This window comes from Anabrus simplex, chromosome 2 (assembly GCF_040414725.1).
Source record: "Anabrus simplex isolate iqAnaSimp1 chromosome 2, ASM4041472v1, whole genome shotgun sequence".
Taxonomy (NCBI): domain Eukaryota; kingdom Metazoa; phylum Arthropoda; class Insecta; order Orthoptera; family Tettigoniidae; genus Anabrus; species Anabrus simplex.
Window position 1 is genome coordinate 554,643,923 of NC_090266.1, and position 25,904 is coordinate 554,669,826.

The window sequence follows — 25,904 nt, forward strand, 5'->3', positions numbered from 1 at the left end:
TCTTAGAATGATATTGACCATTGTTAAGTAGGATATGTTTTTTAATTTGTAATATTATTTAAAATGATTGTTGGTCTTATTGCATGAATATTTTCTCCATTAAATACAGCATACAAAATGGTGCCATTGTATGTTGTATCTCAAAGGTACAAATATGTATAGCCCTTGTATATATCATCAGTTTCATTTATAACTGTTCAGTTACTCATCATGAATTCCCATTGCATCTCTTAAATTCTGTTCAGACATTGAATATTGTTTTCTAACCCTTCCAACAGGTAGATATGTATATAGAAGATTTTTGTTATTTTTATATACATGGCTATTCAGCTAAGTTATCCACATCAAATATCCCCTGATCCATTAGGGATACTGATGTTTTGTTTCCAAATTCTTAAATTCTATTAAGGGACTCATAATATACTGTCCAATTTGTCTCTATCATGAACATAATTACTGAGAAACCAGTAGCAAATTTGTTTTTAAATGGGTCTGTATTAACTTCACCCCACACCTAGGAATCAAGCAACAAGTTCATTGATATGTGTATTTTGCAAATCCAATGAGTACTTTTGGAGGTGTTAAAGGGTTTTGTACATGTAGGCATTAGACAGGAAGTGATGCACCACTTGCTGTGATGTCTGGTGCATAGTTCTCCTGGTTGACTCGCAGATTGTTGATAAACATGTTAATAAACTCTTATCTCGAGTGGGCCCAGAGAAACAACAACAGTATGAGTGCCTGGCAGTATTTAAGTCTTGCAGGCACAAACTACCTCGCTTGGTTGACATGTTCCTGAAAACAACACATTTCAAATAAACTGAGCAAGATGGCTTAACCAAAGCACAGATGTGCTGAGAGAAATAACATACCATGCTCCCAACCACTTTTTGAATGACGGTACATTTTCCTGCACGATGGAATTAGTTAAAAAGAGGGAGAATGAAACAGTGCTCCTATAAATGAAAATACTTCAACCATTTTGTCTAAACAGCTGCATATACTAGAGTACCAGTGGTAATTTATTCGAAAAATGTTGGCTTTGAGGAGGAGCAAAGATCCCGACAATAATGTTCTCCATTAATTTTTGCATTCATTCTTTCCAGTGACCATGTAAGTAATGTGATTTTGAATTTGTTGATTCCATTTCTTGTACTATATACTCATGAGAAGGCTAAAAAAAAGCCCTTGAAGTATTAAAACTGCATTGGATTGTCTCATCTCTTTCCAATTCAGTGTCAGTGAAACAAAAGCTTTGTAACTCCAAAATGATATATATCAATCATACTGTTGTTTCTCTGTGCCTGCTCGAGATAAAGGCAAGGTATGTTTGTTTATCAGCAAGGCATGAGTCACTCAAGAGAACCATACTCCCAACATCACAGTGAGTGCTGCATTGCTTTCTGTCTAATGCCTACATGTATGAAACCCTTTAATATCTCCAAAAGTACTCATTGGATGTGCAAAATAAGCATATCACTGAACTTTTCGCTTGATTCCTAGTTGTTCTATTGTGTGAAACTGGTATAGTCCCATTTTTAAGAATAGTTGTGCTGCCAGTTTCTCAGTAATTATATACATATTGGAGGTAAATTGGGCAGTGATGAGGCCCTTAATACAATTTAAGAATTTGAAAACAGAATGTGTATCTTCAATGGATCAGAATATATTTTGGGTGGAATACTTAGCTGAATAACCCTGTATATTTTATTACTTGTATATTACAATATGTTCATTAGCAGTTACATTAATCAATTCCCATGTTTAATAAGAACCAAAAATATTTCAGTTTAATATTTTTCCATGAAACCTCTAGTGTTCTTTTCTTTTAAATTCATGTTAATAAAGCAGGAAAGCTAACAATCTCAAATTCCTATTCCTATAAATGAATATAATTTGAAAAGACTGTGGTACCATCCAAGGTTAGAACAGGGCTGGAAGAATAAAGAAGCAAGGACATTGTGTGATACTTCAATGATTAAGATGAAGGCTGCTGTAAAGATATCATCTTTGTTTGTTTTATTTTCGGGCTGCGTTGTTCAAAGCATGTCCTTTCTTAGAATTTTTTTCAAATAGCCAATAAGTCAGAGGTCACCTAACAGATTTCTCTGCCTGACAAACAGTACTCCTTGTCAAGCAGCTACGCTGTCTCCTCAGCATTTGTATGTCATCTACAGTAGAACCATGCTCATTATTGCTGGTGATGCCGAACTGTACCATATACTTCGGAGAGTGCTGCTGTGCTAGAAACTCCCAACCGTATTAGGCCTGTTTCCTCGCATATTTACCGTGAGAGATTTGGGAGTTGATGTAAGTCAGTAACTTATTTGAGTTTCAGTCAATCAGTCAATCAATCAATCAGTTATATCGCCCAGATGCCAGATTCCCCATCAGTTGCTTACCTAGTCTTTTCGTAAATAATTTCAGAGAACTTGGAAATTTATCAACATTTTTCTTGATAAATTATTCCAATCCCTAATTCGTATTCCTTCAAATGAATATTTGCCCTAATTTGTTGTCTTGAATTCCAACTTTATATTATGATCTTTCTTACCTTTAAAGGCCTCACTAAAGCTTCTTCATTTACTAATGTCATTCCACGCCATCTCTCTACTGACAGCTTTGAACATACCGCTTAGTCAAGTACCTCATCTCCTTTCTCCTAAATCTCCCCAGCACAAAGTTTGCAGCATTTTCATAATGCTACTCTTTGGTCAGAAATCATCCAGAACATGTTATACTGCTTTCCCTTGGATCTTTTCCAGTTCTTATAATATTATCAAGTAAACCTGGTGTGGGTCCCATTCATTTCATCCCTACTACAACCCCTAAATACTCTGATAACCATATGAAGAAATCTGTAACCTTTATTTACAACCTCATTAATGTGAATACCCCAATGAAGATATTTGATATGGTGAAAATACCTAGGTACTTACAGTGATCCCCTTGAGGTACTTTCACCATATCAACACAGTAATTAAAACTGAGATGACTTTTCCTCTTGGAAAAACTTACAATTTGACTTTTCACACCATAGTCTGCTGTCCTTCTTACAACATTGTCAAGGTCTCTTTGCAGTTGCTCACAATCCTGTAACTTATTTACTACTCAGTACAGTATAACATCATCTGCAAAAATGCCTTATCTATGATTCAGGTTCTTTACTCATATCATTTATATACATAAGAAAATATAAGTTTCCAGTAGTACTGTCTGTTGGGACACCCCTCCAATCATTACACCATTCACCATTCTCTGAGTTCTGTTTTCTAGAAATTTAATTAGCTGTTCTACCACTGTCCACTGTTTAGTCTAGTCCAATAGCCCTTATTTTTGTCAGCAGTCTCCCATGATCTACCCTCTCCTACCTTATTAAAAGTAGAGATGAGCAATAAGTGATCTCAGGGTCGGTTGCGCTTGTGTCTGTGTGTGCCAGCTAAGCTAGGCTTGCATCATGTGACAGTGTTAGATAGCAAGACTGGTCTTGTTATATTACAAGGGCCACATTGGTTAACAGGGCTTGGTTTCCTTTGCAGGCTAGGCTTGCTAGGTCTGGTGTACCAGCCATGCTGGCTGAGTGGCCGATTACTGTCATGCTGTGTTCACTAACAGTTTGCGCCTTTTCCTTATGATATTTAACGTCAAAAACTTCATTTTAGGGTTCGTATTGAATCGAGATTTACACTCAAATAGTAAAAGAGGAGGTATTAGGATCCACCTATTCAGTACTTAATTATATAATAAGTTATAAAGTCATCACATATTCATTTATTCAAACTTATGGTACCGGTTTCGGCAAAAATGATTGCCATCATCAGACCAGGAAATCTTTACGAAGGCATTCAAAAGAATTACATTGACATATGACTCTTGTAGTTGGTATATACTAGTAATTTAAAAAGATATTCATGTAAAAGCTGAAAAGTATTTACAAATGTTACATAATTGTCATTAAGCATTTACATAATGAGGTGTACACCATAACAGTTATATAGTTAAAAAGTGAACAAACTAGAATTTTTTTTTGAACTTTCCACTATGTAATAAAATATAGGTCGTCGTCAGTTTTTCTATTGTTAAAAAATATTTACAATATTTGGGTTCATTAAACAGCTTAATTCATTTGAAAATTTTTATAGACATTGTAGCCGTATTAATAGGCTAAATGAGGCAATCCGTTTCCAGATCAAAGGAAGTTTCTCGAAAAAATATTGGCTACTTAATTGTACGGAACATCCAACTTGGACTTAACAAGATGTGAAGCCGAATAGATGATTTTAATACACATTATGTCCTATATAAATAAAATAGACTTAATTAGCCTATATATCTCTAGTAAATTATTGTTTACAAAAAAAAAAGGTTCCTTACCGGGCGAGGTGGCCGTGCAGTTAGGGGCGCGCGACTGTGAGCTTGCATACGGGAGATAGTGGGTTCAAATCCCACTGTCGGCAGCCCTGAAGATGGTTTTCCTTGCTTTCCCATTTTCACACCAGGCAAATGCTGGTCGCCATAAGACCTATCTGTGTCGGTGCGACGTAAAGCCACTAGCAAAAAAAAAAAAAAAAAAATCCTTATATAAAATAGTTGAGTTCTTTAAAATAGTTCGGTTTCATTATATGTCTGTGAATATTGTAACAAAACTTGATATTAATAGGTTGATGTGAAACAACCAAGGTTCTTGAAAGAGGTAGTATTTCAAGGAATGGATCTTATAAAGTAGATTTACAAATACATGTGTTGATCTGGAATTATCTCGAACCAAGACGGAACCTACAAGAAGAACAGTAAGACGCAAATTAGCGCAACGAATGAAAAGATGGGGAAGGATTTATGTAAATAGAAGACTCGCCTCGAGTGCCAAGTTGAAGGTAGAGATGTTGAAGAGGAACTAACAAGCTGACTGACAGACAGCAGACCGCCGGAGAGAGCGGGGAGGGGTGGGGTATGTTAGGTTGGAGGGGAGGGCGCGGTGGAGGAGGGACAGTGATTGGGAGGGCGTAGGCAGCGGTAGTGGTAATATGCGAGCGTATTGTGTATTACTTGATGAATTGATCGATTCTTGGGTAATTTAAGACTATTTGATATTGTAATGAATGTATCAAACAGAAGCGTTGGTTTTTGAGATAAATCGTTAAGATTAAGATTTGGATTGTAGTATTGGTCAAGTAAAATATAACATTGTTCAGTTAAATCGAGTAAAAGGCCCTTATTTATTATTTCATTCAATATTTATATCATGATGTATGCCGTAAAATTAGTGTTTATAGTTATTCACGTGTTGACCCACCGCAGAGAATCTTCTGTATTTGATTGCATTTACGTGTTCCATGTATCTAATTTTAAATGATCTATCTGTCTGTCCAATGTATGTGTTGTCACAGTCATTGCAATGGAACCTATAGACACCTGACTTTTCAAAAGCGTTAGAAGCATTAATTAAATTAGAATTGTGCAGAATGTTGAGGTTTCTATTGTTGGTTCTGAAGGAAATATTAACGTTCTGCTTCTTAAATATGTTTGTGGCTCTATGAATATTGCAATTAAAGGTGAAGGTTGAGAAGATTTTAGATTTAGTTGTTTCTTTAAGTAAATTAGATTTTGGACAGTGCCTGAACTTATTTATTATACATTCTATAAAGATCTTGTTGTAGCCATTGCGAAATGAGATATAACGTATAGTATTTATCTCTTTTTTTAAGATCTGATTTTGACATAGGGACATTAAAAGCACGGTGCACTAAGCTATTGTAGGTAGCACGCTTATGATTAGGAGGATGTATGGAATCTTGTTTGATTGTTGTCGCAGTGTGCGTAGGTATTCTGTAAACTTTATATTTAAAAGAGGACGGGAGCCTGGTGATAGTTAGATCTAAAAAATTGATGGCGTTATTGACTTCAGATTCTATTCCCTTATGAGTTTAACGAAAGAGACATTCATTTCATTCATTCATTTCATTTTTGCCCTTATGGACAGTGTTTGAACTCGAATATCTCATGATGACACAATTTTCACCTCTTTCCCTTCTTCCTCTTCTCTTCCCAAAATCTCTTCATCCTTTGGCTGTGCTCCTGTTTCCTTTGTTCTGTCCACAATGTTCCTGTCTTCTTCTCATTTACTATAAATTTTGTATTCCTAATTTTGCTTCTGAACTCTTTTCTGTCTCATTTGCCTTTTGATCCCCACCTTCCTTAAGTCTTCCTCTATTTCATGATACCAATTTGTTTTCTTGCTTGAACTGTTTACTACATCAAAGATTTTCTTTGTAAGTCTGTTGTTGTCCATTCTCTGCATGTGCCCATAGAAAGTTAGTCTGCGTTTCGTGATCATGTCTGTGAGTCTGTCAGTGTGCTGGTACAGCTCTTCGGTAGGTTGTTTCATCCATATGCCATCTCTGTGTATTGGTCCAAATATTTTTCTGAGAATTTTACGTTCTTTTTTTTTTTCTGCCTCTGTGATGCCTGATGCTCCAGTTGTGGTCGTTTCTGACGTATACGGTGCTTCTGGTAATACGATTGTTTTCTAGTGTCTAAGTTTGGCCTGTCTTGATATGCTTTTCTTATTATAATGTGACCATGTGAGTTTTTCTGTTTGTTCTATGTTAGATGCCTTGTTTGATCTTCCTATTTGTGTTTATTCCCCTAAATATTTAAATTTTTTCAACTCTTTTTACGGATCCATATACAGAATGCATGGTGTGCACATTGTTGTTCTATCGTTCCATGTATTGGGTCTTCTCGTAAGATATCTATAGACCTGTTTTGGCAGCTATTTCATGCAAGCGTTTCAGTGCTTCCTTTGCCTCCTGTGTATTATTGTTGAGTATGGCTATTTCATCTGCAAATCCCAGGCAATTTCTGTTGGTTTATGTTTCACGTGTTCTTCCCAGCTGTATTCCTTTAACTTGTTCCTCCCACTGCCTGATAATTTTGTCTAACACCATGTTGAAAAAAATTGGTGAGAGCCCGTCTCCTTGTCGGACACCTGTGTGTATCTGAAAGGGTTCTGAAATTTCTCCCATGAACTTGATCTTGGAGGTGGTGTCTGTAAGTGTCTGGTGTATAAGTGATCTGGTTTTTTTGTCAGCGCCATATAAAGGGCACTAGGAAAGTTTTGCAAGGACGCAAAAATGGTTCGCTGGACACCCCTGTTATGGTGAGGGATGAAAAGAGGGGTGAAAACCTGTCTAGAAAACAGCAAGGTGCAACCTTCACACCAGTTGTTATCAAGCAGTGGGATTGAAAGCAAGTTAAGATGTCAGTGTGGTCTAAAGGTGAATATCGCGCAATTATCCGCTACAATTTTGCTCGTGGATTAACTGTTGACCAATACCTGGAGGAAATGACTCCTGTGCTGGAGAAAAACTGTCCGCATCGGACAACAATTTTCCACTGGTACAAAGAGTTCCAGAGGGGAAATTTTGGGGTTGAAGATGATCCTTGTTCTGGACGACCATCTGAATCAGTGACTGAGGAAAACATTGAAGCTATGAGGAAAATGTTGCAGCAAGAGAGGCGGTTAACATATCGGCAGGTAGAAGAGACCCTCCACATCCCTGCACCAGCTATTCATTCAATTCTACACGACCATCTCCATGTTAGAAAGGTTTGTTCACTTTTTATGCCCCAGTCACTTTCAGAGGAACAAAGGGCACATCGAGTGAAATGGTGCCGAAAAATGCTAAAACAGTTTGAAAATGGGACTTCGCGTAACGTCAATAGTATCGTTACAGGTGATGAAACTTGGCTTTATTATTATGATGTCCCAACAAAATCCCAGAACAAGATGTGGCTGTTTGAAGGTGAGGGTACTCCTGTAACTGTGCGAAAGTCAAGGTCAGTGAAGAATAGGATGATTGCAGTATTCTTCACTAAACGGGGCATCCTGACTCGGGTTGTGCTAGAAACACAAAGGACAGTTACTGCGAAGATGTACAGTGAGACTTGTCTGCCTCAGGTCATCCAGGCTCTCAAGCAGCTTTTTTCAAAGTCACGGCTCAACACTTGGCTCTTGCATCACGACAATGCTCCATCACATCGTGCTAATGTAACACTGGATATTGTTACCAGATCAGGGTTGAATGTGCTTGATCACCCTCCATACAGTCCTGATCTTGCCCCATGTGACTTCGCACTCTTCCCAGAAGTGAAGATGAAGCTGATAGGGTGGTATTTGCATCCAATGAGGAGCTTCTGGCAGCATGGGATCAAGAGTGTGAAAATGTAACTGAAGAAAAGTGGCAGATTGGTTCAGTGACTGGTTTCGACATATGGAGAAGTGTATTGAGTATGGTGGAAATTATTTTGAAAAAGTCTAAAGCGTTCATTCAACATTACAAAACTTTCCTAGTGCCCTTTGTATTCTTCCAGTTGATATAGATGTTGATTCCCATAGGGAAACTGAAATATTTGTCCCGAATGAGTATGTATAATACTAATATAAATGGTCCGTTATTGGACTGTATATAAATTTTCCAGCTAACTCATTCCCGGCTGCCAGCGTTTCGCCCCAGTGTGCTAAGTATTACAAAGTATTATAAATACTCAATCAGGACAAATATTTCAGGTTTCCTATGGGAATCAACATCTATATCATCTGATGGCCAGGCAGGCATCAATTTTTGGTAATGAGACAAAGTCTCACATAGTGGATTGGCACTGTTGGTGGCCCCAAATAGCCTGCGCAGTGGCCTCCACGGTATGCACTAGCCATGCGTTTTGGTGGGTGTGCTATTATCAACTGATGAGCCCAACTTAGCACACTGGAGCGAAACGCTGGCAACCGGGAATGAGTTTGCTGGAAAATTTATAATGTCCAATAACGGACCATTTATATTGGTATATTCTTCCAGTGTGTCACAGAACGTCTGTCTGTCTATGGAGTCGTACGCTTTTTTAAAGTCCACAAAGGTAACTACAGTGTTTCTTGTTTGTCTGACTTTCTGAAGTGTTCTCAAGTTCCAGATCTGTTCGATGCATGATCTCCCTTTTCTGTATCTTGCCTGGTATTCCCCTATTTGTCGATCAGCTTGTGGTTCTATCCTGTTTAATAGCACCTTAGAGAAAATTTTGTATGCAGCTGGTACTAGCGAAATACCTCTGTAATTATTTGGATCTGGCATATCACCCTTTTTATGTAATGGATGGATTAATGAACATTTCCATTCCTCTGGCACTTTCTCTGTGACCCAAATTTCTGTGATAATCTTATGGATTTTTTTGGTGATGTTTTCATCTTGGAGCTTCCAGATCTTGGCAATAATACCATCCTCTCCTGCTGCTCTGTTATTTTTCATTTGTTTTATGATGTCCTGTATCTCTTCTAGTGTGGGTGGATTAGAATCAGGGTTGGATATAGTTTTTTGGAATGTTAGTTTTGCTGTGGGTTTCTTGCAATTAAGAAGTGTATCAAAGTAATGTTTGAGAATTTTACAGTTTTCTTTCGTGTTTGTTTCCAGGGATCCATCTGTTCTTCGGAAGTAGAGGCTAAGAGGTTGATAGCCCTTAATATATTCTTTGAAAGTTCTGTAAAAATTTCTTGTGTTATTTCTCTTGAAATATTCCTCAATTTCCTTTAGTCTGTTATTGTCATATGCTCGTTTTTCTCTTCTGATTTCCTTCGATGTTTGTTTCTGAACTAAGTGAAATTCTTTCCATATTTCTAATGTTCTGTTACTGCTGAACTTCTCCCTTGCTTGTTTTCTTCCGTCAATGGCTTGATCACAAATTACGTTCCATCTACGTTTTCGTTTTCTAGGAGGTTATCCCCAGCACATTGCATACTGAACTGTGTTTGCAAGATCTGTCCAAGCGTTTGTGAATGTCTATGAATTTCTTCAATGATTTTATTCCTGTTTGTCTTCAAGTATTCCGGATCAGGTTTGACTATTTTGTTTTGCACTGTCTTTTTCTGTCTTGGGATTGGCCTAATCTTAACTTGTAGTAAATAATGATCAGATTTGAAGAATCCTTTATGCGTTCTAACATTTAAAATTTCCCGTGGAAATGGCAACATCATCAATCTGGAATTCTCCCCACACTGTGTTGGGTGCTTTCCGTGTTGTAAGTTTTCATCTTTGCGTTGACATAATTTTGAGGTTAAAATTTTGACAATATTTTATGAGTGTTCCCTATTTTTGTTTGTGCGAATGTGTGCCGAGTATGGCCCAGTTATATGTCTGTATTTTCTCTCCTTACCTAAATGTGCATTGAAGTCTCCCATTAAAATTTTCACATGTCTTTCTGGTACGTTGTTGGTTTCTTATTCCATGTCTTCCCAGAAAGAGACATTGGATATTGTTTTGTAGGCTTAACAATCAAGATCGGCCACCGCTGTAATCTCAGGATAGCGTCCTAGCTTGTCATGCAAGTCCAGGTGCAATTCCCAATACTATATGACGGAACCAAAGGAGCATGTTTTGTATTCTTGGACTACTGTCTCCTTCTGAATCATCCGTGGCTTCTTTGAGAGGTTCTAGGAGGTAAAACAAGTCACTCATGAGTTGTTTATTGATTTTTACCAGTTTATTTCTCACGTTTTCTAGTTTCTGTTTCTTGCCTTCAGTTGCAGCCCATAGGGCCTCAATCATTTTACCACACTGGTTATGTACAGATTTTAGCATGATTAGTATTCCATCCTGCTTCTACATCCTGATACAGAGTATTAAAATTTTCAGATGTCTTTCTGGTACGTTGTTGGTTTCTTATTCCATGTCTTCCCAGAAAGAGACATTGGATATTGTTTTGTAGTCTTAACAATCAAGATCGGCCACCGCTGTAATCTCAGGATAGCGTCCTAGCTTGTCATGCAAGTCCAGGTGCAATTCCCAATACTATATGACGGAACCAAAGGAGCATGTTTTGTATTCTTGGACTACTGTCTCCTTCTGAATCATCCGTGGCTTCTTTGAGAGGTTCTAGGAGGTAAAACAAGTCACTCATGAGTTGTTTATTGATTTTTACCAGTTTATTTCTCACGTTTTCTAATTTCTGTTTCTTGCCTTCAGTTGCAGCCCATAGGACCTCAATCATTTTACCACACTGGTTATGTACAGATTTTAGCATGATTAGTTTAGTATTCCATCCTGCTTCTACATCCTGATACAGAGTATGCTTGACATGACTGACTAAACCTGTACGTTTGAAATAGGCTACAGCTTTCTGTGTTTTCTTAATTATTTATGCTATGTCCTGCACCTGAGAGTGATGAAAATCTTGCTGGAATGTGTGCCACAAAACTGTATTTAAACAATGCCCTACACAAGGTATTCACGTAAAGCCTTCGTGAACCATTAAGGCCTTCATAATATTCGCACCTCGAACTGTTACAAACATAACCCATTGTAAATCTCATAGCTGAATTCCTAACACAGCACACTGGGTGGTAATTTATTTCATGATGTTTTCACCAGACTTCAGAGTATTAATGTAATGAACCGTAAGGATAATAAAATGATCTGTTTGTATTCATCCGTTCACATTTCTGTACTTGTAGCAGAAGAATAACACTGCATTGTGTCACAAATGTCCGGTATTATAGAGCGACGAATATCATCGGCCACTTCATGACTTTGCTGGGAAACAATCATCTGGTTTGGAAGCACCTTGGTTGCATTTACTTACCAAAGGCATTTCCTACATTAATTCTTGTGCTACAATTTAAAACCTGTACCTGACACAACATTGAATGGGTGTAGGTCTAAGGCACACATTTTAACACAAGCCTGTGTTATTTTATGTTTTATAGAGCTATGAAAAACTCGACTGCATGAAGCACTAATTTGACTCGAAGGAGAATGAGTGCAATTATATCTTGCTAATGTTCTAATATTTCAGCTTTGTAAGAGGCACTATTATATTGTGCATTCCACAAATTCTGTTTTCTGTCTCTTATTATCAGTAGCAACATAATCATTCTCATACCTCACTCTTCCCAACACTATTTCCTTTTAATGCATTTGATTTATTTTTGATTTTACTGTTGACTTAAATTCATATCTAACTGCATTGAACTGAACACATTTGTTCTGGATTTGTCATTAATGTGTCCCAAGATCTTTGAGCTAGTCATGACCTAACCTTGTTTACCGCTGGGCTTGCTCACTTCCTAGCGTGACCACTAGGAAGCTTTCACTGGCCAGCCGGTAACATCATCACATATTGCTTAGATTGGCACCTGTAAATACAGGCAATTTCCTTGGCCTGAGCTGGGCTTGTTCTCTTCTCTAATCAAAAGCCTCGGAGATGTCGGTAGTTATACACGCCATTTGATCTCATGAATCTAAAATATCTGCTTTATCTTGCTGGAATCCAAGAAGTTGTGCCTCACTGGAATAACCTTTCTGAAACCCAAACTGCATTCTATCAGACCAGTTAGTAATTTTGCTAACATGTGTAATATAATCAGACAGAATTATTTCCCAGAGCATATGAGCAATGCTTGTCAGTCCAATTGGCCTGTAATTTTCCGTTTTATGTTTGTCACTTTTTCTGTTGAACACTAGGCCTACATTCATTTGGTGCAGCTCCTCCATGCAGACAATAATCAAATAAATGCTTCAGATATGCACTATATCCCAACCCATTGCCTTTAGCCTTCTTCTTCTTCTTCTTCTTCTTCTTCTTCTTCTTCTTCTTCTTCTTCTTCTTCTACCAGTTTTCTGACATCTGTGGGGTCTCAGGACTTTTAATTTGTCATTACATTTCGTCTTATTTCATACAATTAGGGGCCGATGACCTAGATGTTAGGCCCCTTTAAACAACAAGCATCATCATAACAAAACAAGCTGAACAAGTCCTGGGTGTCTTGTGATGTGTCCTATCATTCTATCTGTTCTCATCAAATTTAGCCAAATCGATCTCTTAGTATTTCAATTCAGTACCTCTTTGTTCAAGATTCTATCTATCCATCTCACCATCAGCATTCTTCTGTAACACCACTTTTCAAAAGCTTCTATACTCTTTCTCTCTGAGCTAGTTATCGTGCATGTTTCACTTCCATAAAGAGCTACGGTCCAGACGAACATCTTTCTAATTCCTATATAATGTTCGATGTGAGCAAATTTCTTTTCTTAAGGAAGGCCTTCCTTGCGTGTTCTAGTCTGCATTTTGTGTCGTCTTTACTCTTGCCTTCATCAATGATTTTACTAGCCAAGTAACAATATTCAGCTACTTCCTTTAAGACTTAATTTCCTAATCTAATATTTCCTGCATCACCTGACTTTTTTCAATTGCCCACCATTACTTTTGTTTTGGACTTATTTATTTTCCTCTTGTACTTCTTTCCCAAGACTCTGTCCATACCAATCAGCAATTTCTCTTGGTCCTCTGCAATCTCAGATAAAATAAACAATATCATCGGCAAATGTCAGGGTTTTGATTTCCTCTCCTTGGATTGTAGTTCCATTTCCAAATTCCTCTTTGATTTTGTTTACTGCCTCTTCTATATAAACATTGAAAAGGGTGGGGACAAACTACAGCCTTGTTTCCCTCCTTTCTGGATTGCTGCTTTTTTTTTTTTTTCCAAAGCTCCCGATACTTATCACTGCAGACTTATTCTTATACAGATTGTAGATAATTCTTAGTTTTTGGTATCTCATCTAAATCACCTTCAGAATCTCAAATAGCTTTGTTCAATCAAAATTATCAAATGCTTTTTCTAGATCTATGAACACCATGTGCATGGGCTTGTCTTTCTTCAGTCCTCTAAGATCAGTCGTAAAGTCAGGATTGCTTCACATGTTCCTAAATTTCATCTGAAGCCAGATTGATCTTCTCCCAACGCAGTTTCAAATTGTCTTTCCATTTTTCTGTAAATAATACATGTTAAAATTTTGCAGACATGAGATACTAAACAAATGGTGCAGTAGTTTTCACACTTGTCAGCACTAGCTTTACTGGGAATAGGTAAAACAACATTTTGCCAAAAATCTGATGGCACTTCTCCTATATCATACATTTTACACACTAAGTGGGATAACATTGCCATGCTAGTTTCTCCTAAGTTAGTCAAGTAATTCAGTGGGAATGTCATCTGTTCCAGGTTCCTTGTTCCTATTTAGGTCTCTCAGAGCTCTGTCGAATTCTTACCTCAAAATTGTGTCTCCTGTTTCATCAGCATCAACAGCCTCTTCTTGTTCCAGAATCATATATTTTATGTCTTTACTTTGATACAACTGTTGGATATGTTCCTGCCATCTTTCTGCCTTGTCTTCTTTCCCTAGAAGTGGTTTTCCATCTGCACTCTTAATATTCATACCCCTAGCTTTCCTTTCTCCAAAACCGAGCTCAATAGCTGCAGTTGCTTAAGTGCGGCCAGTATCCAGTATTCGGGAGATAGTAGGTTCAAACCCCACTGTCGGCAGCCCTGAAAATGGTTTTCCGTGGTTTCCCACTTTCACGCCAGGAAAATGCTGGGGTTGTACCTTAAGGCCACAGCCGCCTCCTTCCCACTCCTGGCCCTTCCCTGTCCCACCGTCGCCGTAAGACCTATCTGTGTCGGTGCGACGTAAAGCAACTAGCAACCTTTCTCCAAAGGTTCTCTTGAGTTTCCTGTGTGCAGCATCTGCCTCTGCTATGACCATACAGCCTTCAACATCCTTGCACTTCTCTTTCAGTCATTTTTCCTTAGCTGTCCTACACCTTTTATTCACTTCATTCTTTAATCGCATGTATGCTTTTCTGTCCTCTCATGTTTTTACATTCTTGTACATTCATCGTTCATCAATCAAGTCTAGTAATTTCTGAGTTATCCATTGATTCTTAGTTGATATTTCCTTTTTTCCTAACCTTTCTTTGGCAGCCCTACTGACCTCATTCTTCATGACTGTCCATTCATCCTCTATTGTGTTTCCTTCAGCCTTTTTATTTAGTCCTTGTGCAACATGTTCCTCGAAACAATCCCTCTCATTCTTTTCTTTCAACCTGTTTTAATTTCATCTCCTTGCATCCCTGCCTTTCTTCAATTTCTTCAACTTCAAATGGCATTTCATGACCAACTTTTGGTGAGAGTCCACATCTGTTCCTGGGAATGTCTTGCAATCCAACACCTGGTTTCTGAATCTCTGCCTAATTATAATGAAATCTATTTGATACCTTCCAGTGTCTCCAGGTCGGCACAATTAGATACTCGTCACCTTTGTCTTACTGTATTAAATCTTCTATCTCTGCACTATTGTGGTTTGGTCTCCTATCTTGACAACAATAATTCTTTCACTGTGCTGGTCATAGTAGCTTACCCGCTGCCCTATTTTCGTATCATTATTAAACCAACTCCTGCATATTCCCTGTTTGATTTTGAGTTGATAATTCTGTAGTCGTCCGACCAAAATCCTGCTCTTTCTGCCATTGTACTTCACATGTACCAACTATATCTAACTTTAATCTGTCCCTCTCCCTTTTCAGATTCTCTATCCTACCACAACAGTTCAAACTTCTAAAATTCCACGCTCCTACTGGCAGAATGCCAGTATCCATCTACCTGATGATTGCTCCTTCTCATGTAGTCTCCACCCAGACATGTGAATAAGGGACCATTTTAAGAGAAATAAGTATAATATATCAAATTGCTTGCAATAATGGATGCTCCAAAACTTGTATTAAGGAATAAGGAATAATCGATAGACCTTTATCTGAAGGTCGAAAAGGGGAAAAAAGAAATAGGTAGTTTTAACATTTCGAAATACATAGTCATATCAGTTGTCAAAAATCTTTAAAAGACAGAAATTTAAAATTGCTTACAGGAATAATAATATCACCAACAAAGTAATTTGTAATTCAAATAGCATAGAGAAGAAGTAATAAATACACCAAATCGGGTATATGTAGACTGACATGCCAAAGCTGTAAGCAACTTTAAATTGGACAGTCGGGGAGGAGTTTGGAGATCCGGTACATAGAAGATGTCAATGTGATTGAACATAGAAGATATTTAGCAATGGGTGAACACATAAAAGACAACAGTCTTAAGTTTACAGACTTAGAATATGATGTGTAGTTCATACATTTGACCCCGGAAGGTAGATTTATGAATGTTCTTGAGAATTTCAAAATTTATCTGGTGCAAAGGAACTATAGCAAACTCAATCTTAATGAGGACATTTCAGAAAAGACTCTATTATCTAAGTTTGCAGCTCAATACATTGGGAATAAAAGGGACAAAATGAAAAATAAAAGAGAAGATAAAGGAATATTGAACCATTAGCATTGAGTACCACACACAAGTTATATTCGTCAGGTCAATAAACATCTTCCCTCTCTTTCCTGCCAAGCTGTTTCATGTTTAAGCCACACCAGTTTGGATGGGCAGTACATCATTCAGTGCCTATATAGCCCGCAAAACAAACAGTAGTCACCCAGCCAAACAATTTTGTTACTGTAATTTCGTATCTACATAGAGTTTTTTCCCAGTTATATTTGTTTATAAATAGTTCACTAAGAGTTATGGGTTTTCATTATAGATAAAGAACATTGACTTGTGGCTGACATCCAGAAAACTTCCATGCTTTATCACTCCAGTACTACAGGCACTTTTAACTTAGTGACTGGAAAAAACACAACTTTTAATAATGTTTTAATTCAACAGTTCAGAAAACCAGCTCTCACTGTAGTTTTATTTCAAAAATTACAATATCGTTAATGGTGTGCTAAGTATTTAGAACAATAATGATCAAGATTTTATAGAATTAAAAATGGACAGTTTTTCTCACCAGAAGAAGATTAAGAAAACTTTTAGACTGCAACAAAAATAGAATTGTTGTTTATTTTAGCATAAACAGTTTTTAATGTGAATATTAAAAAAAAACTAAATTATGTGTTTTAGATTTGAGTTTCTCTTACGGATTTTGAAATGTTAATGATCACTGAAGAAGAGAACACACCAGTTCTCGAAACATGTATGATACCAGTATGCATTAAATAAGTAAACATACACAGTTGTATGTAACTGTATTGACAAGGTGGACCTTACTACAGCCCTCTTTCACAGGTTTTTTCATAAAGGTTACTTGTCAGTATGGCCCAAACAGAACTGAATATGGTCAAGCTTATTAATACTATACCATACAACTTGAAATATTATTGGCATTTGGTATTATTCCTATTCTTACCATTCACTTGATATAATAAATAACTCCTTCATAAATTCTTGGTAAGTTAAAAGTATTTAATGGAGAAACTTTATGGATACTGTATGTAGACACGGGGAAGTATTTGTATTGTCTTTTTAATGTTGAGAAAACCTTACGACATGAGGTTTAAACTGCAGTGAATTATGAGTCAAATTTTTGCTCAAGTACTGGACCATGGTTGGTTGGGATGGTCTAAGGAATTTGGCGAGTTACCGAGATTTCAAACTGAATCGTAGCAAATTGTATACCTAGTTTCTCATGCAATATATTGTGGTATAGCTGTATTAAAATAAGGATTTGTATGAAAGGAACATTACTAAAACAAGTGAATTCTGTAAAAATTGCTGGATGTTGAGATTGGAATGGAAGTCCGTAAGTAAAATAAGCATATGTAGTACATGACCACGTAGATGTTATACTGTAAATGTTTTAAAAGTTGAATTTTACTTGAACTATAATATTATCAAAACCGAAGTATTTATTGTTGAAGAGGAAGAAGACTTGAGGGAGGAGGAGGAGGATTGTATGATATTAATCCCTAGTTCTTGAGAAACACTAGAAATTGTCAAGGAAGCCATCCCAAGAAATAAGTCTCTGAAGTTGATGAGACTAATTCATTTTTGCAATAATGATCGTCAGTAAAATCAAGAGTGACAAGGGCTTCAAGATACGACCTCTGATCGAGATAATGAACACAGCTTTTCAACAGTTTGGAGTGTTCGAAGAATGTTTAGCAATGGATGAGATTATACTGAAACACTACGAACATAATAATTTGAAACAGTTCGTCAAATGCAAGCCTATTAGATTCGAGTACTAGTTATGGGCCCTGTCCTAGTGTTTACTGTTTAAATTTTAATCTGTATTAGGGAAAGAATCAGATGGAGGGTGAAAGACAGAATATGTTACAAGGATCCTGTGTTGTTCTGAACACAATAGACAGTGTGGACAATCCTAGGGGTCACATAGTGTTCTTTGACAACTTTTTCACTAACAGAGACCTTCTGATTCAGCTCTGATCCCTAGGATGTAGAGAAAGAGGTACTGTAAGTGAGAATCAGACTGGTGATTGTCCTTTGAAAATGAGTAATGAGTAGGAAAGAAACCAAGAACCTATTGTCAAAATTGCAATGTGACCCTATGTGTACAAAATTCTGATGTGTACCACAAGAAGTTAGAATTGATGTACAATGACTGCTGCTGCTGCTGTTGTTGACAATAGAGCTTTGAGACTTGCTGTCTTGAATGCCCGGCAACCTCATATGACAATGGGTATTATTTGCTTATCTGTGATGCTTATCCTAAATATTTCCTAATAGACAATGTTTCTTAATGCTTTTAAACAGTTTTCAGTAAAAATCTCTTGAGGAAAAATAAATAGATAATTTGGGCGTTAATGGGTGAAGACCACGGTTGCTTTCTTCCCACTTCTAGCCTTTTCCTATTCTATGATTGCCATAAGACCTATCTGTGTTGGTGTGATGTAAAGAAGCAAAATTGTAAACTCCAATTCATTACCATGAATATCCACATCCTTGTTATTTGAGGCATTCTCTTTTATATATAAAACATTCCAAAGACATGTTATCATTATTTCATTTGACAAACTGTAAACAAAGGCCGGGTCACAACCAAATATCATGGAATAATTCATGTACTAATATCAGTCTATAAATCGCCTTCGTACCTTTAAACACCTTGATTATCTCATGAAGCTGCATATCTCAAAGAATATCCCAACTCATATCAACGTTATTTGTTGGTAAACATGTAAGAAGATCTTTTGATAATATTATCCATCGACACCAATCATCACTAGACATAATTTCATGATATTGTGTGTTTCACATTAAAATGAAAATCTCCTGTTATTCACTTGATATAATATTGTGACAATACTGAATTTATGTTAATTCAACACTACAGTACCCATATAAGTTTAGAAGACATAATTCAGCTACTACATAATTCACATATATATCCTCTACCTGTAAAATACAATATAATGAATATAATTATCATGAATGATTAATCTCAGGGGAATTATGAAGACACTATTTAAAATCATTTCACTCAAGTAGATGAAATAAATATTCATGAATACTACTGTACTTTTCATTCCAAAGAAAATACTAGAAAGAGTGCTCAATAACTTACGACGACAACAACTAAATGGAAGATAAAAGAAAGTAGGAAAGGATTAATTATAGTTGATGTCTTCACCCCATCGCCTCACATTCCTATAGTTTCTACATCTGCTAATTGTTTATCTCAGCTCCCAAATGCATAGAAAGCTTATCAGGACAACATGGTTAAATTATAATTCATATTAGGGCTGGATTTCATGTTTCTACTGTGACGTTCCAAAACTGTCAAATGAATGTTAACATCTACACTTCCTCTAGTGTATTATACTTTCTTCAATTTAATTCAACTTAAGATCACTCCATGATATATCCATTATTCATATTATTTGCAAATACATCATTAAAATATACTGCTCAATTTAGCATGAATTGTTTCACACTCTTATTATTCATGTGTTATTTGCATCAAAATATACCATTTATTCTTCAGTTATGATAGCAGTGTAACATTGAACATCTCATTTTCTTATATGACCCAATATGACCTAATAGACTAGATCGAAGGTTTTCAGCCTGTACCGTGGTGCCCTGGGGCAACTTTAATAACCGTAAGTAAGCAAGTTCAAGTTTCACACTGATAAAAGTTTTTGAGTTGAAATGTACTTTATTCATAATATTTTGCTTTTTATAATTTTCCTTTCATTTTTATTTTAGTTTTTCATTTTCATTATAGCTTAGTAAAGGTTTTTCATACTGCATTTAGTGTGTATGAGTTTTTTCTTGTACATTGGTTAGTATATTTTTTCACACATTATTGCAGTAGATGTTAAAATATTAATCGTTTTTCTTGGGTATCCCACAGGGGAGCTACAGAAAGAATGTTGTTGGTCAGGGCAGCCATGGGCTCAAAAAGGTTGAAAACCGCTGGATTAGATTTTTTTATCATATAAAAATAAGGAAGGAAAAACACTTTAGCATGATCGAGAAGGTGGCCAAATTGGCTGACCTAACGTGAATGGAGTATAAGTGGTTCATTATGTATTCTATTATTTCACTTGTAGACACGTTTTAATCTTACGGATGCAGTATATATGTATGTATGTACAGTATCTGGGAGGAGGTTGCAGGAAATACTCTTCTATTTGTTACATTTCTGTTGTGGATACTCTTCCTAATGAGAATCTAGCAGATAGTAGACCAGTGAGAACTCTATCCCATATTTGCATTGAGTTTGACTGGTTGTTTGCCATACAACATTTATACCTGGGACATTAGTGTTCCATATTTTGCAGCAGATACTTTTATAAGAAGTGACTGTGTTTTGAGAAAGTATTTTTAAGTGCTAGTGAGATATTGGTGTACATAAAGCTATAAGGAAACAACACAATTCAAATTATTTTGCAAACAGTTCTGTTTAGTGCTTTATTCATCTCGCGGGAGTCTGGCACCTTTGCTGAACGGCCAGCATGCAAGTGTTCAGCAGAGGGTCAGTGGTTGGGTGAGTGATTTTAACTGCATGTGGTTAATTCCTCTAGCTTTGGGGCTGGGTGGTTATGTTCATCTTAGTACATTTTTTTCATTCACACATAACACACTGCACTACTAACCACTGCAGAAACATGCAGTAGTGAATACATCCACCCACAAAGGGTTGGCGTCAGAAAGCACATCCTACCGTAAAATTGGGCCAAATCTAGATCAAGTATGACCCCAAAAATGACGTGGGATAAACGCCAAGAAGAAGAATTATTTGGCAGGTACTTCATTAAGTGTGATAGATTGTTCTGTAATGGACATAGTTTTTTCTAAGATTAATTTGCCATGTACTGAGAGTTGATGTATCGTAGAGTTTGATAAAGGGTCTATGGGAGGTATCTTAATATGAGGACTAGGTAAGAATCATTTTATTATCATTGGTGGAAGTTTAGCTGTCATACAGTGCTGCCCTTTGTAGGCGGGGCTGTTATGTTTCTGAGTGCTTCTTTGTTGGTGAATATAGAGTCCACTTCAAAAAGTTGAGCAGTGATAACTCGTGAACTAATGAAGGATGTTTCCTCTTACAACTGAGTTTGAAGGTGTGTATACCGGTCGTGTTAATGGTGACCACATTGAAAGTCTTGAAAATTGACCAGCTGACTCTCAACATATTATGACTGAGCAAGTTAGACGTGCGGTTAGGGGCGTGCATGTATGAGCTTGCATTGGGGAGATGGTGAGTTTGAGCCCTACTTGCAGCAGCCCTGAAGATGGTTCTCCGTGGTTTCCCATTTTCACACCAGGCAAATGCTGGGGCTGTACCTCAAGTAAGGCCACGGCTACTTCCTTCCCAATCCCAGCCCTCCCTATTCCATCATCGCGCTAAAACCTACCTGTGTCAGTGTGATGCAAAGCAGCTTGTAAAAAAAAGCATGTTATGAACTTTTGGTATTCAACAAATTCGTGGTACTTTTGAGTTCAAAAGAGAAATTTCTTTCTAAGGAAAGGACCTCCTCCAGTTTCTTTGATGACTTATTTTTAAGTCGCCTTCATATTTGGCACTAGCATAACTCGGACAATAGAATACCAGACTAGTCTTGAATTATGGAGCAGGTAGCAAATGCTCTTAATCAAGGCAAATACTCAGAAGGTACTTTTTCAAATCCTAGGACACCTCCCTGATAATGGTTTTTAGTAGGTGGTTCCATATATTGGTGTGGACAAAGATTATTGAACAATGTTCATGCACAGCAATTGAATGAAAGAAACCAATGAGAAGTGGTGACTAACCAGCTAAAAATTTGGCTGTAAAGAACTGGATGTTTATGAGGAACATTTGTCAGTTTTTTTCACTGTGTAAGAACTCTTAAATATTTCCTTTGCATGTGCTTTAATTTGAAAAGGCAACATTTACTGTGAATATCAGTTTTCAGAATATTGTATACATCACACATCATAAAAAACTATTGCATCACCTATGCACGAAATAGTTCATGACATTTACGTAAAGCGGAGTTAGATAAATGTAATATAATCTGCAATACGCATTGCTTATCAACAAACAAATGAAAATATCTATTCAAGAACAGGACATTTTTATCTCAGTTTGCATTATGCACTGGTTCCGCCGTTTTCATTTTGCACACTAATCTGCAAGTTTAGTGCCCAGCAACTCATCCTCTTGCTATGATGCATGCTTGTAACTTTCTTGGCATATAAGCCTGCAGCCTGTAAAGCTATGGTTTGTCCAATTTGTTCCACTCTTCAGTGATGATTGTGCTCATGTCCTACAGATTCGTCATCTGTTAGGAATTCCATGAGGCTTAACCCAAGTTTTATTTCTGGCTTACCGAGCTCGATAGCTGCAGTCACTTAAGTGCGGCCAGTATCCAGTATTCGGGAGATAGTAGGTTCAAACCCCACTGTCGACAGCCCTGAAAATGGTTTTCCATGGTTTCCCATTTTCACACCAGGCAAATACTGGGGCTGTACCTTAATTAAGACCACGGCCGATTCCTTCCCACTCCTAGCCCTTTCCTGTCCCATCGTCACCATAAGACCTATCTGTGTCGGTGTGACGTAAAGCAACTAGTATTTCTGGCTTGTCCAAAGATTTTAATCCTGGCATGGAAGTTTGGTCAACTGAGGGACAGGAGCTGCAAATCTAGTCATGAAAGTCAATCAGTATGACTGAGTAGGCGTCACTCCAATACCTGGATGCCATCTGGCTATGCAGCTGTGCCTTGCCTGGTCAGTTAGATCGTGTTCTTGGTGGGTGCAGTATTTTTTCATCTGTCTCTTGACACAGGTTATAGGAAATGTAACTTCCACCAAAGTCCGAGTCCCATTTATGACTGTGAAAACATTGATGCTGCTGAGGTATGAGTGATCCATAGCAATGGCATACAGGCCGCAGCTGTGCTGTGAAAGGTGCTACTCATAGTGTTAATCGTGCTGCACTTTGCTGCCCAGTGAGGAAAGCATTGGCAAACTACCTCACTCCTCATCATCTCTAGTAAGTACACCTCATTAAAGTTCTTATATAAATAAGACCTAAAGTGTATGTAATTTTAGCAAGAACAATAATATTTCAAATATTACTTTTCTTACTCTGCTTCTTCTGAAACAAGTTTCTTTATTTGAAATCTAAGTTGTGGAAATGAACAAACTAGTGACGAATCAGGTCAAGTATGGAAAGATAGGAACACACAATAGGCTAAACACAGTGACATTCTGGAACTTGATACCAGAAGAATTTCAGAGCAGGACATCGGGGTCATCATTTAAAACTTTCTGTAAGATATGTGTGAACATTTCATTTGGTGAACTATAATCATAAGTACTTTCACTGTTCAGGTTATTATTATTCTCTGTGGCTGACTAGTCAGTGTCTTGGCTTTATTAAAAATCTGTAAAGCAAGTCTGATTGTGCTTGCTTAGAACTTATAGAAAAGAAAATCCACAGCCTGTTTCCAGTCATTCGACAGGGTCAGGAATTGAATGAATGAAGCCCCATCTAGCAGCGAGGATAGGAATTGTGCCGGCTGCCAAAGCCTGTTGCACCCCTCTGGGGTAATGATATATGAATGACAGATGAAATGAAATGATTTTGGAGAGTGTTGCTGGAATGAAATATGACAGGGAAAACCAGACTACCCGGAAAGAAACCTGTTCCTCCTCTGCTTTTTCCAGCACAAATTTCACTTGGAGTGACTGAGATTTGAATCGCGGAACCCAGCGGTGAGAGACCAGCGTGCTGCCACGTGAGCCATGGAGGCTTGCTTGTTTAAAACTTATAATGACTTAAATTGTAAGAAAAATTTGTGATGATGATGCTTGCTTGTTGTTTTAAGGGGCCTAACATCGAAGGCCATCGGCCCCGGAATTTGTGATGAGAGATGGGAATTGTAGATTTACCTGTTAGAAATTATGTAGGAACTATGTATGGACAGTAGAGGGCTGTTGTAAAAAGTAGCTACTATTATTATATGGCAGGTCAAGTGTAATGAGATTGGTAGATTAGGTCTGTGGATCTTGTGTGTGGATTATAAAGTTACATTGAAAAATGTTATTGGTGTTAAATTCTTCCTGTGGAACTCTTATACTGCATTTTATCAAACCCAAAATTTGTATATCAAACCTTAACCCACTGACATACTATTTTTAATGTTCTGAGCATGCGCATGTATACCATTTTTTCACGCATAAGATACAGTTTTATACCACTAAGGCTTATGCATGTAATCCACAACATACTGAATTTTAATCATACCATTGTTTTATGTGATTAAGTGCAGCACCCAGAACAACAATCTGAAAGCTTTCAATGGTGTGAAACATTGTATAACACTCCGGGAAATGCAAAGCCACCAAATACTTTTCACACTTGTATCTCATTGCACTTTTCTTGCGGGTCTTGCTTTCACCACAGTCACGGTTTGGGGGTTATAAACCGTGTGAAATGTGCCCAGTGAACTCATACAGGGTTAGTCAGAATTTTTTTTCTGTGAATGAGTGATCGATAAAACCATTTCTTTCAGTAGCAATCTCATCCCATAAAGAGTTGTGAACCACATGTTGAGAAATATCTAGAGGGGAGGGATCTGGAGGGAGGGTCACATTGATGATGGATTTTATTCCAGAATTTCATATAAAACCATATTTGGAAGGTTTATCACCTGTTGTACTTCATACCCAGCCATCTTCTTTTGTTTTTTTTTGCAGGCAGGATGGACTTCATTATCATAGTCACCTTCAAACGCGTCATCACTGTCGCATGAATTTTTTTTATTATACTGCTGTAAATTTCATTGCTAAAAAATAAAATTGTTTAATTTTATAAAACTATACTACTGCCCAATTCACTCTGACTATCCCATAATATACACTGACTGACAGAGCAAATGCAACACCAAGAAGGAGTGGTCAGAACTTTATGCCAATTGCAGGGTAGACTGACGTCGCTGAGGTATGCTCATGATGTGAAATGCGCCGCTGTGCTGCGCACGTAGCGAACGATAAATGGGACACGGCGTTGGCGAATGGCCCACTTCGTACCGTGATTTCTCAGCCGACAGTCATTGTAGAACGTGTTGTCGTGTGCCACAGGACACGTGTATAGCTAAGAATGCCAGGCCGCAATCAACGGAGGCATTTCCAGCAGACAGACGACTTTATGAGGGGTATGGTGATCGGGCTGAGAAGGGCAGGTTGGTCGCTTCGTCAAATCGCAGCCGATACCCATAGGGATGTGTCCACGGTGCAGCGCCTGTGGCGAAGATGGTTGGCGCAGGGACATGTGGCACGTGCGAGGGGTCCAGGCGCAGCCCGAGTGACGTCAGCACGCGAGGATCGGCGCATCCGCCGCCAAGCGGTGGCAGCCCCGCACGCCACATCAACCACCATTCTTCAGCATGTGCAAGACACCCTGGCTGTTCCAATATCGACTAGAACAATTTCCCGTCGATTGGTTGAAGGAGGCCTGCACTCCCGGCGTCCGCTCAGAAGACTACCATTGACTCCACAGCATAGACATGCACGCCTGGCATGGTGCCGGGCTAGAGCGACTTGGATGAGGGAGTGGCGGAACGTCGTGTTCTCCGATGAGTCACGCTTCTGTTCTGTCAGTGATAGTCACCGCAGACGAGTGTGGCGTCGGCGTGGAGAAAGGTCAAATCCGGCAGTAACTGTGGAGCGCCCTACCACTAGACAA

General features: G+C 37.8%; 1 protein-coding gene across 7 annotated transcripts in view; it reads left to right on the forward strand.

Moving 5' to 3' along the window:
* The window catches only part of LOC136864217 (ATP-dependent helicase brm), a 510,653-nt gene that overhangs the window by 380,586 nt on the left and 104,163 nt on the right, over positions 1-25,904 (forward strand). The window lies entirely within an intron of this gene.